The sequence below is a fragment of the Berghia stephanieae genome, chromosome 1 (assembly GCF_034508935.2).
Source record: "Berghia stephanieae isolate SIO BIC M18660-M18661 chromosome 1, UCSD_Bste_1.3, whole genome shotgun sequence".
Lineage (NCBI taxonomy): Eukaryota > Metazoa > Mollusca > Gastropoda > Nudibranchia > Aeolidiidae > Berghia > Berghia stephanieae.
Window position 1 is genome coordinate 18,414,184 of NC_088360.1, and position 10,058 is coordinate 18,424,241.

General features: G+C 37.3%; 1 protein-coding gene across 3 annotated transcripts in view; it reads left to right on the forward strand.

Moving 5' to 3' along the window:
- LOC144969483 (phosphatase and actin regulator 2-like) overlaps nucleotides 1-10,058 on the forward strand; it is a 126,830-nt gene that overhangs the window by 43,258 nt on the left and 73,514 nt on the right. The gene's annotated exons all lie outside the window — the stretch shown is intronic.

Here is a 10,058-nt window from a genome sequence, read left to right on the forward strand (position 1 = left end):
AATTATACAGTTACTTGTCCAGGCCTAAATATTGGAATGCTATTCCTCTCTATCGCTGTCATGTAGCTGATGTGCATATGATCTGTCTATTGATTTATTTTCATAGTTCATAAGCATGATGGCTTTATTTTCTTCTTTTTTTTCCAGAGAAATACAAAAAGCCAAGGAGACCCTGTCCATACTGTGGACAGTTGCAAACAAAACTCTCAAGGCATTTGATGAGGAAACACAAAGATAAGACAGAATGTACAGAGGCATGGAAACAGCCTTAAAGGAAAGGGATAGAACAATGATATCTCAAGAAAAGCATTTTTTATTCAAACACTAGAAACAATTCAATAGTTATGCGTGAAGAGCACAAGGGTCACAAGAAGTTGTTATGTGTGCTGGCTGTAAGGGGTTTTACTCTGGACGAAGGGTTTATGAACACAAAAAGAAATTGTATACTGAGCATGCTCTGTGTACTGGGGTTGTAAAATTTTTTATCCCTGGCTCCCAATGCAAGTAAAGAAATAAAGGAAAAATTCTGACCAATTTCGGAATGATGAATGGGAAATTTGTGTCGATCAGACAAAGCTATGTATTGTTAGGAACAAAATTGTGGAGTAAAAGTTCAAAGAAGGAGAGAAAAGTTAAATGAGTGATTTACGCATCTTAGGAATTTGATTTTAAAAACAAGGAAAGAACGAATCAACCTTCTTTCTCTGGAGAGGACCGGGTGAAAAGCGTTTGTAACTTTAATGAAATATCGCAACCATTTCATGAAATGACTTTGAAAGAGGATGGGACATTGAAAGCAGGCTTGAAGCTTTCAATTGGATTTATATTGAAAAAGTTAATTAATTTTCTTAAAAGGGGAATATATAATGCAAAACAAAATGGAAGAATCCGCAGAGAATAATTTGTTCAAAGCTGTCCTGGATTATAATTGGGATAGTATTTTTTTACAGCCAGAAGTTCAATGTGAAGCAAAGAGAACAAATTTGAGAAAACCCAAAGAGATGCCTTAGAGAAATGATATAAAGAAGCTACGGCAATTTATTACTGAAGAGATGGTCTGTATTTGTGAGGATGATTATCAATTATTTGATTCACATATGTTTGTTAGGCTTCGCAATGTCATCGTAGCTAAGGCTTACCAAGTTAATGCGAGGAGAGGCGAGAAACCCCGCAAGGAGGTTGTTAAAAGACTGGAATGATGCAGATTCAGGTGTATGGGTGATCCCCAGCTTGTACAACACTGTCCACTGATCCTCTGGAAAAAGCGTTACTTGAGAAGTATAAGCTGGCCTATCAGTCTGGAAAGGGAAGCAAGATGTTGGTCCCTGTGTTGATACCCAATGACACAATTCAGCCTTTAAGGAAACTTGCACAGAGCGTAAAGCTGTTTATATTTCAGACAACCCATTCTTTTTCCAAATACAGGAATATCCAAAGATCATGTAAGTGGTTACATTGCCATCAAATATGTCACTTCCTTAGTAAAGGATTTAGAGAAACCCCAGTTGTTAATAGCTGATAAATTCAGGCACCGAGCTTCGACATTATTTGCCTTACTTGATGTCCCACAACACGAGAGAGATGTCTTCTAATCGATCAATGGACACAGTGAATCAATCAATCAAAACATATTATCAGTGTCCACTGCAATACAGAAATAACAGAAGTTGGTCATTTTTTGGGTCAAATTGATAACTCAGCATCGGTCACTGGGGAAGGAAATTGTAACATTGAAAAAATGACTCTGTAGTGAATAGAGACTCAAATGCAAATTTTGGAACATCCATAGTAACAGCTGCAAATCAAGAAGAAATATTTGATGGTGAAGCAGGAGTGCCAAATCAGCTTACGTGTTTTCAAAACAACTGAAACCCAAGAGAATTCAAGCAAAAATCGGAGATACAGTCATGGTCAGATGAGGATACGATAGAGTCAAGTCATATTTTAAAAAAATTGTCGAAGATTTTTCAGCACATGGTTCAAGGGGATCATTACTAGAAAGTCTGAAATTATTCTGTTCTTAAAACACCACAGGGTATTTTCACAAAAAGGAATCCCTGAAGGTACACTAATTAGTTTGGTGAAGACAAAGATTTTTAATGAAAGAAATAAATATAGAAGGAAAGAGCGTTTCAATCGGTGTAAATGACATCATGAATTTGATTTTATTACATTCATTGTATTGTATAGTTTATTGACATATTTGGGGGTTTACAAAAACGTTTTATCTTTATATAGTACAATCTGTTCATCATTGGCAATATCCTTTTTTATATTATATGAACATTCATTTTGCTCAGCTTGAGAGACAAATGCTTTGTTTGAACCATAGCTGCCAACCGTTCTGTTAAAACGGATTTGTTCCGTATTTGACTTCCTGAGTCCGTAAGTTGCTTTTTTTAGTTCAAAATCCGTATTTTGTAATTTTTGACTAATTGTGGTAAAAAAGCCATGTGAGCCTAATGAATTATTATTATTGATCCATTATTATTACTATATACTACTACTACAATTGTGTTATTATTATTATCATTATTATTGGTGTCCAGTGAGAGCATAATCTCCATTTGTGTAGCTCTTTAATTTGAATTATGCCTCTAACATAAATGATTTTCAACAATTAAAAAAGTTCCATTCGTTTATATGACGCCTGTATTTTACTCCAAACCTTTCATAATGTATTGGAGATTTGCATAGATATGGATGTTAGCCTCGATATACTTTGAATATTCTAAGACAGTATTGATACTTTCACTATTTGTTACAAATATTATTTTAATTAAGAATAAAATTAATCCACCTTTTTGATTGGAAGGTATTCAATAAAAAATCAATTGCTTATATTGATTACAGATGACAATGATATTTCCCTTTATTAATTTATGAAATATATAAATTTAATCCCTTTAAAACAAACTTCATCTGATTTTAATTTTTTTTTTTTCAAGCAAGCTTTTGTAACGGTTTAGGTTCAAGAAAAATAAGTATACTCCATTTTTAGGTGTGTTTATCTTGTCAAAGTAAAGAAGTAGGAATTCTCTAATATTTAGAGGTGCATTTTACTATAACTACTATTATAGTATACTACTTAAAGACCATTATGTTTGCATAAAGAAAACATATATGCAATCGTCTACTTTTTATCTGAACTCACACTAATTTTTACCCCAAAACGCCCTCTCAAGTGATGTACCAGGTTGGTAGTTATGCATTTCTAACCATCTTAAGTTATTTCATTTATTTTACAATCGTGCTTCTTGTGTATGGTCCTTATCAAAGTTTAGGCAGTTGAATTCTTTCTTTATATTGTCCGTTCTGAATTTTGATCTCATTGTGGAAAGCTCCCATAGCGGGCAGGGAGGTACACACTGTGTCTTCTATCCCCTTTATCTTTTTTTCCAACATGCTTTCAGTCTTTGTCTTGGAATGAAAATTACTTGTTTTTTTCCTGGCCCTCGCCGGAGTCCCTAGCTGGGAGGGAACAGTCAAATGCATATTTATTGTTTTGGGAGATGATATTTTTTTCCTTGTAAATCATCTCTCTGTTATGTTATTATTACTATATTTGTTATTTTTTAATGTATAATGTAAGCATTTGAGTGTGTTCCTCTTTGTTGGATTTTGTTCTTGTGTCCGGATAAACTTATAGTGATCTCAAACTTAGTACATTGGTGATACGCTCTTGGAATCTACATCTGATCCCTATTTGTTCCCAGTTCCCCTATGTCTTACTTTCTCTTGGATGCTTCAACTGTAATTCTAGAACTTTTTACTATCCAATTTTCTTCCTTTTTACTGGCGCTGATATAACCTAAATTGTTTGCAAGCGCCGTAAAAACCCTTAAAAACAAAACAACAATCATTGTGGAAAGTGTCATTTTAACGATTCAAATGTGCTGGTACTAAACCCGATAATTGACAACATTTGGACTAGCCTCTGTCATCTCAAACTTGTTAGTGTTAGTAATAGTAATTAAAAAGGCTGACTTTTATATGTTGCGATTCGATGAAGGGGGGGGGGGGGGGGGGGGGGGGGGGGGGGGCTTCGGCACACATCGCCCCTCATCCCGGGCAAAATGAGCGTTCCTTATTTTATTTTTGAAAAGTTGGCAGCTATGTAGAACTATCTGAAAGAATCAGATATGGCAGAATAAAAAGTCTTTCTACTAACCCTAACTTAATTGGCCAATGTAGCTTTATGTTCAGCATTTTCTAGATACCTAATGTAAATTTTCACTATTCTTTTTATGATAGTTTTAAGAGTTGCAATCTTTAGAGGTGACTGTCAAGAAATGACACCTCTGTGCATTTAATTTCATTCTTTCTTTATCCCCTCATCCTTAATCAAATAATAATAATTAATAATGAAAAAAAATGCAGCAACGACAGCTTAGAACGGCATAAAGTGCTTAAGAATTATTTTTTTTGCATTAAACTTTATTCAAAACGATTTTCAACACTTTTGCTTCACAGTTTATGCTTTTTAACAAATGCAATTAAGCAACTTACCAGCAACAACATATTGGTTTGTTATCATTTGAGGTTTTATCATAAAACTGTTTCTATCCTTTTATGTTGCACTGTACACATAGCAAACTTCATGCTTTTATTGGTGACCAAAGACTTATGTGATACAGTGGATGAATGTTTGTGATGGCTTTTGGAACTGAAATAAACCTGCAATATGATTTGTAGACTTCTATCGTTATGTATCATTTTTCGGTCAAATGTAAATGTAATTTTACACGAGCTTGATGTATCATAAAACCCACAATGAGCTCAACGTGCAGCTGGTAGTAGATTATATGGACACGAACAACGTTGTTACAATTCAGTAACGTACTCCAATTAACACAAGTGAGACTGTAAATGAGACTTTTACAATGACTCTGCATCGCCACAAATATGGATTCGAACCCTGGCAACTCGGGCGTCAGACGAACTGTCTACCACGAAACCAAAGCAAGCATTGTGCAAGTTAAAGTGAATGAGATGTTGATTGAAGCCGTTCATTGTGTCCATCAGATCTGCTGTCCTATCCATCCAACCCATTCACTCACTGGGTGGGGTTCCCGACTTCCCATAATGGGCAGGGACGTACTCGTTGCGTCTTCTATCCCCCTATGTCTGTTTTCCCAACTTGTTTTCTGTCTTTGTCTCGGGATGGGATGGGATTACTTGGTTTTGTCCAGGACCTGCTGGGAGGGAAACAGTCAAATGTATAGTTCGAGTTTTGGGAGATTATATTTTTCCCTTGTAAATCATCTGTCTGTTATGCTCTTTATTGTTTTGTTTTACATATTATTTATGCTTTGTAAACATTTGAGTGTATCCCTCTTTGTTGGGACCTGTGCTTGTGTCTGAATGAGACGTTTAGGTGATCTCAAACTAAGTACTTGATAGTGGGCTCTTGGAATCTACTGTTTCCTATTTGAAACAAATCCCCTTTGCCTTACTTTTTCTTGGGTGCTCTAATTGTAGTTCCAGAACTTTTTACTATCCCATTTTCTTCCTTTTTAACTGGCGCTGATATGACCTTAATGTGTTGCAAGCGCCGTAAAACCCTTACAAACAAAACAAAACAAACCAAGTCCATTCAGTGGTATACAACAACAACAAATAAACTCCTCTGCCTGGTCCCTTCTATCTCTGATCTTAACCTGGGTCGTCAGGTTTCTAAAGGGGTCGGGGACTGCAAAAACAATGGCGCACGGAGCAACTGGGAATATTTTTTGCCGTGTTTGAGTCCCAGGTTATTTCCCTGAGCGCCCCTTCTGAGGGATGGACCTTCCCAGGAGTTAGTAAATGCGTTTGCTCGGCCACTTCACTCTACGCACACTGGGATAAGCTTCGACACTATGGCCATGAAGCTCTTAATCTTAAGGACTTACTTTATTTTAGACAATTTGGTGGTAGCTCACTTGAAAATGCACTCTTAGGTATACACATATATAAACATATACTGGGCTCCCTAAAAGGTTTTTTAATGTGGTCTCCCTAAAAACATGTTTTTACCAAATGTCTCCTTAAAGCTACAGAAACACTTAGTAAAACATTAGGGGGACCGAGTAATTTTCTATATACCATTGTGATCATCAAGCATCAGAATTGTGTTCATAAATCATTGTAGGGAATCAAACTATACTCATTTGAACAAAGATTGAACAGTTTAATCAATTTGAACAAGACATATGCTTGGTCCTCCAATTGGTGCATTTCACAGTGGTCACCTTAATAGTGGATTGATACTTATATATATATATATATATATATATATATATATAGATAGATAGATAGATATATGTGTGTGTTTATTTATCGATAGATAAGAAGGTGAAATTATTGGGGAAAAGGCGTGGTGATAGATAAAAATATGAAAAGAGACGTATTGTGATTGTTGCAGTGCCAGACAAAGGGGAGAGAAAAAGATATGAGGAAAAAAAAAAAAGAATCCCCAAATAATTTAATGACCTTTCATAGTCAGATGGAATAGCAAGAAAATGGAGCTCGCTTTAGAACTAGAGCATACTTATTATTTCATAGTGTGCGAAAGGTGCGAATCCTTGTGTTAATTATGTGTTATTCATTACATACTCTGATTCAAATCACTGCATCGCTCAATGCCATAACCCCCCCCCCCCCCCCCCCCCCCCCCCCCCCGCCTATCTGTTGTATATAACCGAGATAGATGGTCAATATATAGATCATTCACCCCTTTCCTTTGGCACATGCTCTACTCATCTCTGGTCTCATTTTTCTCCGACCGCCTCTTCTCCTCCTTATCTATCCTCCTTTTTCCTAATCTCCGAGTAATTCTTAAATTATAAGCTCTATAACCAGTGACTTACTGTACTGTATTGTCTGTATAACAAGGCTGGAACCTTCCCCCCCCCCCCCCCCCCCCCCACACACACACACACACAAACGCGCGCGCGCACTTAAAAAAAAAATTAATTTCTATTCATTTGCCGCTTTTTCCCAAATTACCGAATTCTCTTGTCAGCGTTTCATAGTCGTTGTGTTCCCATTTCTGCCGAGTGACAGTCGAGTCAAGGGACATTTCCACGGTGACTTGTCACGGAGTGGGTCCGACCAGACCTCGTGACAGTGACAGTCCATGACCCATTCATCGTCCCCCGACACTGTTGTTGCTTTCGAACCGTGACGACGATGTTCCTCCTCTGTCTGGCCTGGACCCCCGAATCAGTGCTTTACTTTTGAGTCTCAACAAATAATAAATGGCATCGGCAACAGAACTAACTGTATTGCAAGATAATAGGTAGTGTTGCATTTCGTAGCCACTGTTGTATTTTTGTTGGGGATTAGTTTATCAGATCTCCATCAAAAGCCAGCTGAAATTATAGAAATGAAACTTAGTGAGACATTGGTTAAACTGTATTTCAATGACTCTACGTAAATGTAATGGTTTATTATTTTTTTTGGTACCAACATTCATTCTCTCTCTCTCTCTCTCTCTCTCTCTCTCTCTCTCTCTCTCTCTCTCTCTCTCTCTCTCTCTCTCGTGTTCTCTCTCTCTCGTGTTCTCTCTCTCTCTCTCTCTCTCTCTCTCTCTCTCTCTCTCTCCCTCCCTCTCTCCCTTAAATTTGTTTAAACTGCCCGAGCAGATTTAATCAGAATTTACAGATGTTGTTGCCCCCCCCCCCCCCCCTTTCACCCTATCGGTTTAATTCGCTTTACTATATCTTTGATTAAAAATCGCGGGGGGAGAAGAACGAGAAAGCAAAATAATTAAGCATAATGGGTTGAATTATTTGAACGTAGATTTGACATTCTCAAAATAAAGGCTAAGATAACATTCCAAGCATGCAAGGAGTGTAATGAAACCGAGCAACAGTTTTCGCGGAGGCCCTGGAAAGTGAGCTGAATACCATCTAGTTATCTCAGGGTTACGAAAGATTGTACACCATGGAATCGCGTACCGAAGGCCATGATATTCTTCCAGAAAAGTGAGTGGAGCAGGCACTTATGTTGATAACAACAAGAGATGAAGTGAGTAGGAAAGTACCAGAAGACAATAGAGAATCAAAATTTCGCGACGGTGATGGGGGTTCGTGGGGGGATCGTGGATAGCTCATACGGTAGAGTCACGCTCTCCCCGGCCAGGCGGAGTTGTCATACCAGTAAGGTCGCGGGTTCAAACCCCCTATCACCGTCGCGAAATTTTTATTCTCTATTTTGTCTTTTGGCACTTTCCTACTCACTTCAACTCTTGTTGTTATCACCATAAGTGAAAGTGCCTGCTTCACTCACTTTTCTGGAAGAATATCGTGGCCTTGGATACGCGATTCGTCTTCTGGCACTTTCCTACTCACTTCATCTCTTATTGATATTCTTCCACGGGGAAGGGATGGGACAAAAGAAAATGGAGCACCCATTCTTCTGTTTCCAATGCAAAATTATTCGTTTCAAATGCACTACACGTATGTTTTATGAGCGGACGGTGTGCGCAACTCTGTGGATAGTCTGCTCAACAGGGGAGTTGGAGTTAAAACTTGTCCCTTCTGTTCAGTGTTTATGTGTTTTGCTTACTTGTTTTTTGTTTTGTTTTGTTTTGTTCAGTTATTTGTCTTGTATTGTTGGGGGGGGGTTTTCTAAGTTTTTAAAATTTTTGTTTTGTTTTGTTGTTTATTTATTAATTTTTTTTTTTACATTTGCATCTTCTTACAGATCTCTATATTAGTACTATATAAAATAACGACACTGTTGTTACATTGTTTGTTGGAAATAACTTGTCTGTCTTGTGTGTGTGGTTTGGTTGTGTGTGTGTGTGTGTTGCGGGGAAATTTATACTTTTCTGATAAATCAACGCATAGGAATTGCCTGAATTTTTTCCTAATTTTGACGTCCTCCTTTCCCCTAAATGAATTATCTGGGGGTTTAAAAATTCTAAACTTTCTTTTTTTCTCTTTCTTTTGTACTTTTCCCGGGAAATTTAATTATTGAAAAAAACTCACGAAGAATTTTTTTTTGGTTATTTTAATATGTTAGATCTGACGGAAATATATTTACAGTAAATTAGCGTTAAATCATAAGGACAACAAGCAATTGTTACTGCGTCGAATGCTTTTAGCTCTTGAATCTTTGGAGCGTCTTGAAACTTTGGGGCGTCTTGAATGCTTTGGAGCGCTTGAATGTTTTTTTGGGGGCCCCTTAAAACTTTGGGCGTCTTTAATGCTTTTAGCGTCTTGAATGCTTTGGAGCGTCTTGAAGATTTGGAGCGTCTTGAATGCTTTGGAGCTTCTTGAATGCTTTGGAGCGTCTTGAATGCTTTGGAGCGTCTTGAATGCTTTGGAGCGTCTTGAATGTTTTGGAGCGTCTTGAATGCTTTGGAGCGTCTTGAATGCTTTGGAGCGTCTTGAATGCTTTGGAGCGTCTTGAATGCTTTGGGGGGCCGTCTTGAAGTTTTTTAGCGTCTTGAAGCTTTGGGGGTCTTGAAATTTGAGCGTTTGAATGCTTGGGGTCTTAAAATTTGGGAGTGGATTGATTTCCCCCGTTCCAATGGGCTTTGTGACTCCGAATGACAAGTTTACAATGCTTTTTAAATTGCATAATTCAAAATACTTCAGTACGTTGCTTCAATGAGATATTTGTTTTACCGTCTTTTGGCACAGAGGTATTTTAATTTTTTACAATTTCCTCCTGTCAGCTCTTGTGACAAGGGTCCGAAATTTGTCCATTTTTCTTCTCGCCAACCACCTAATTTTTTCCTTCTTATTTTCCTTCTTTATTTTTTTTTAAAAAATATTTCTGGCAATGCTCCATAATAAACCTTATCTTTATTATTTTCTGATACCAGAAGTGGTGCCTACCTCCCCTTTTACTTCATTTGTTTTTAAAAAGATGAAGAAAGGATGGGGGGGGGGGGGGGGGGGGGGGGGGGGGGGGGGGGGGGAAAAAAAAAACCTATATTGTATCTTAAAAGGGAAAGGAGTATTTTAAAAGTCAATTATTTTTAAAGAAAAAAGGGTAAATTTACATAGATATATTTCACGGGGAAGGGTTGCATTTTTTTCCTTTTATTATTATTTTTATTTCAA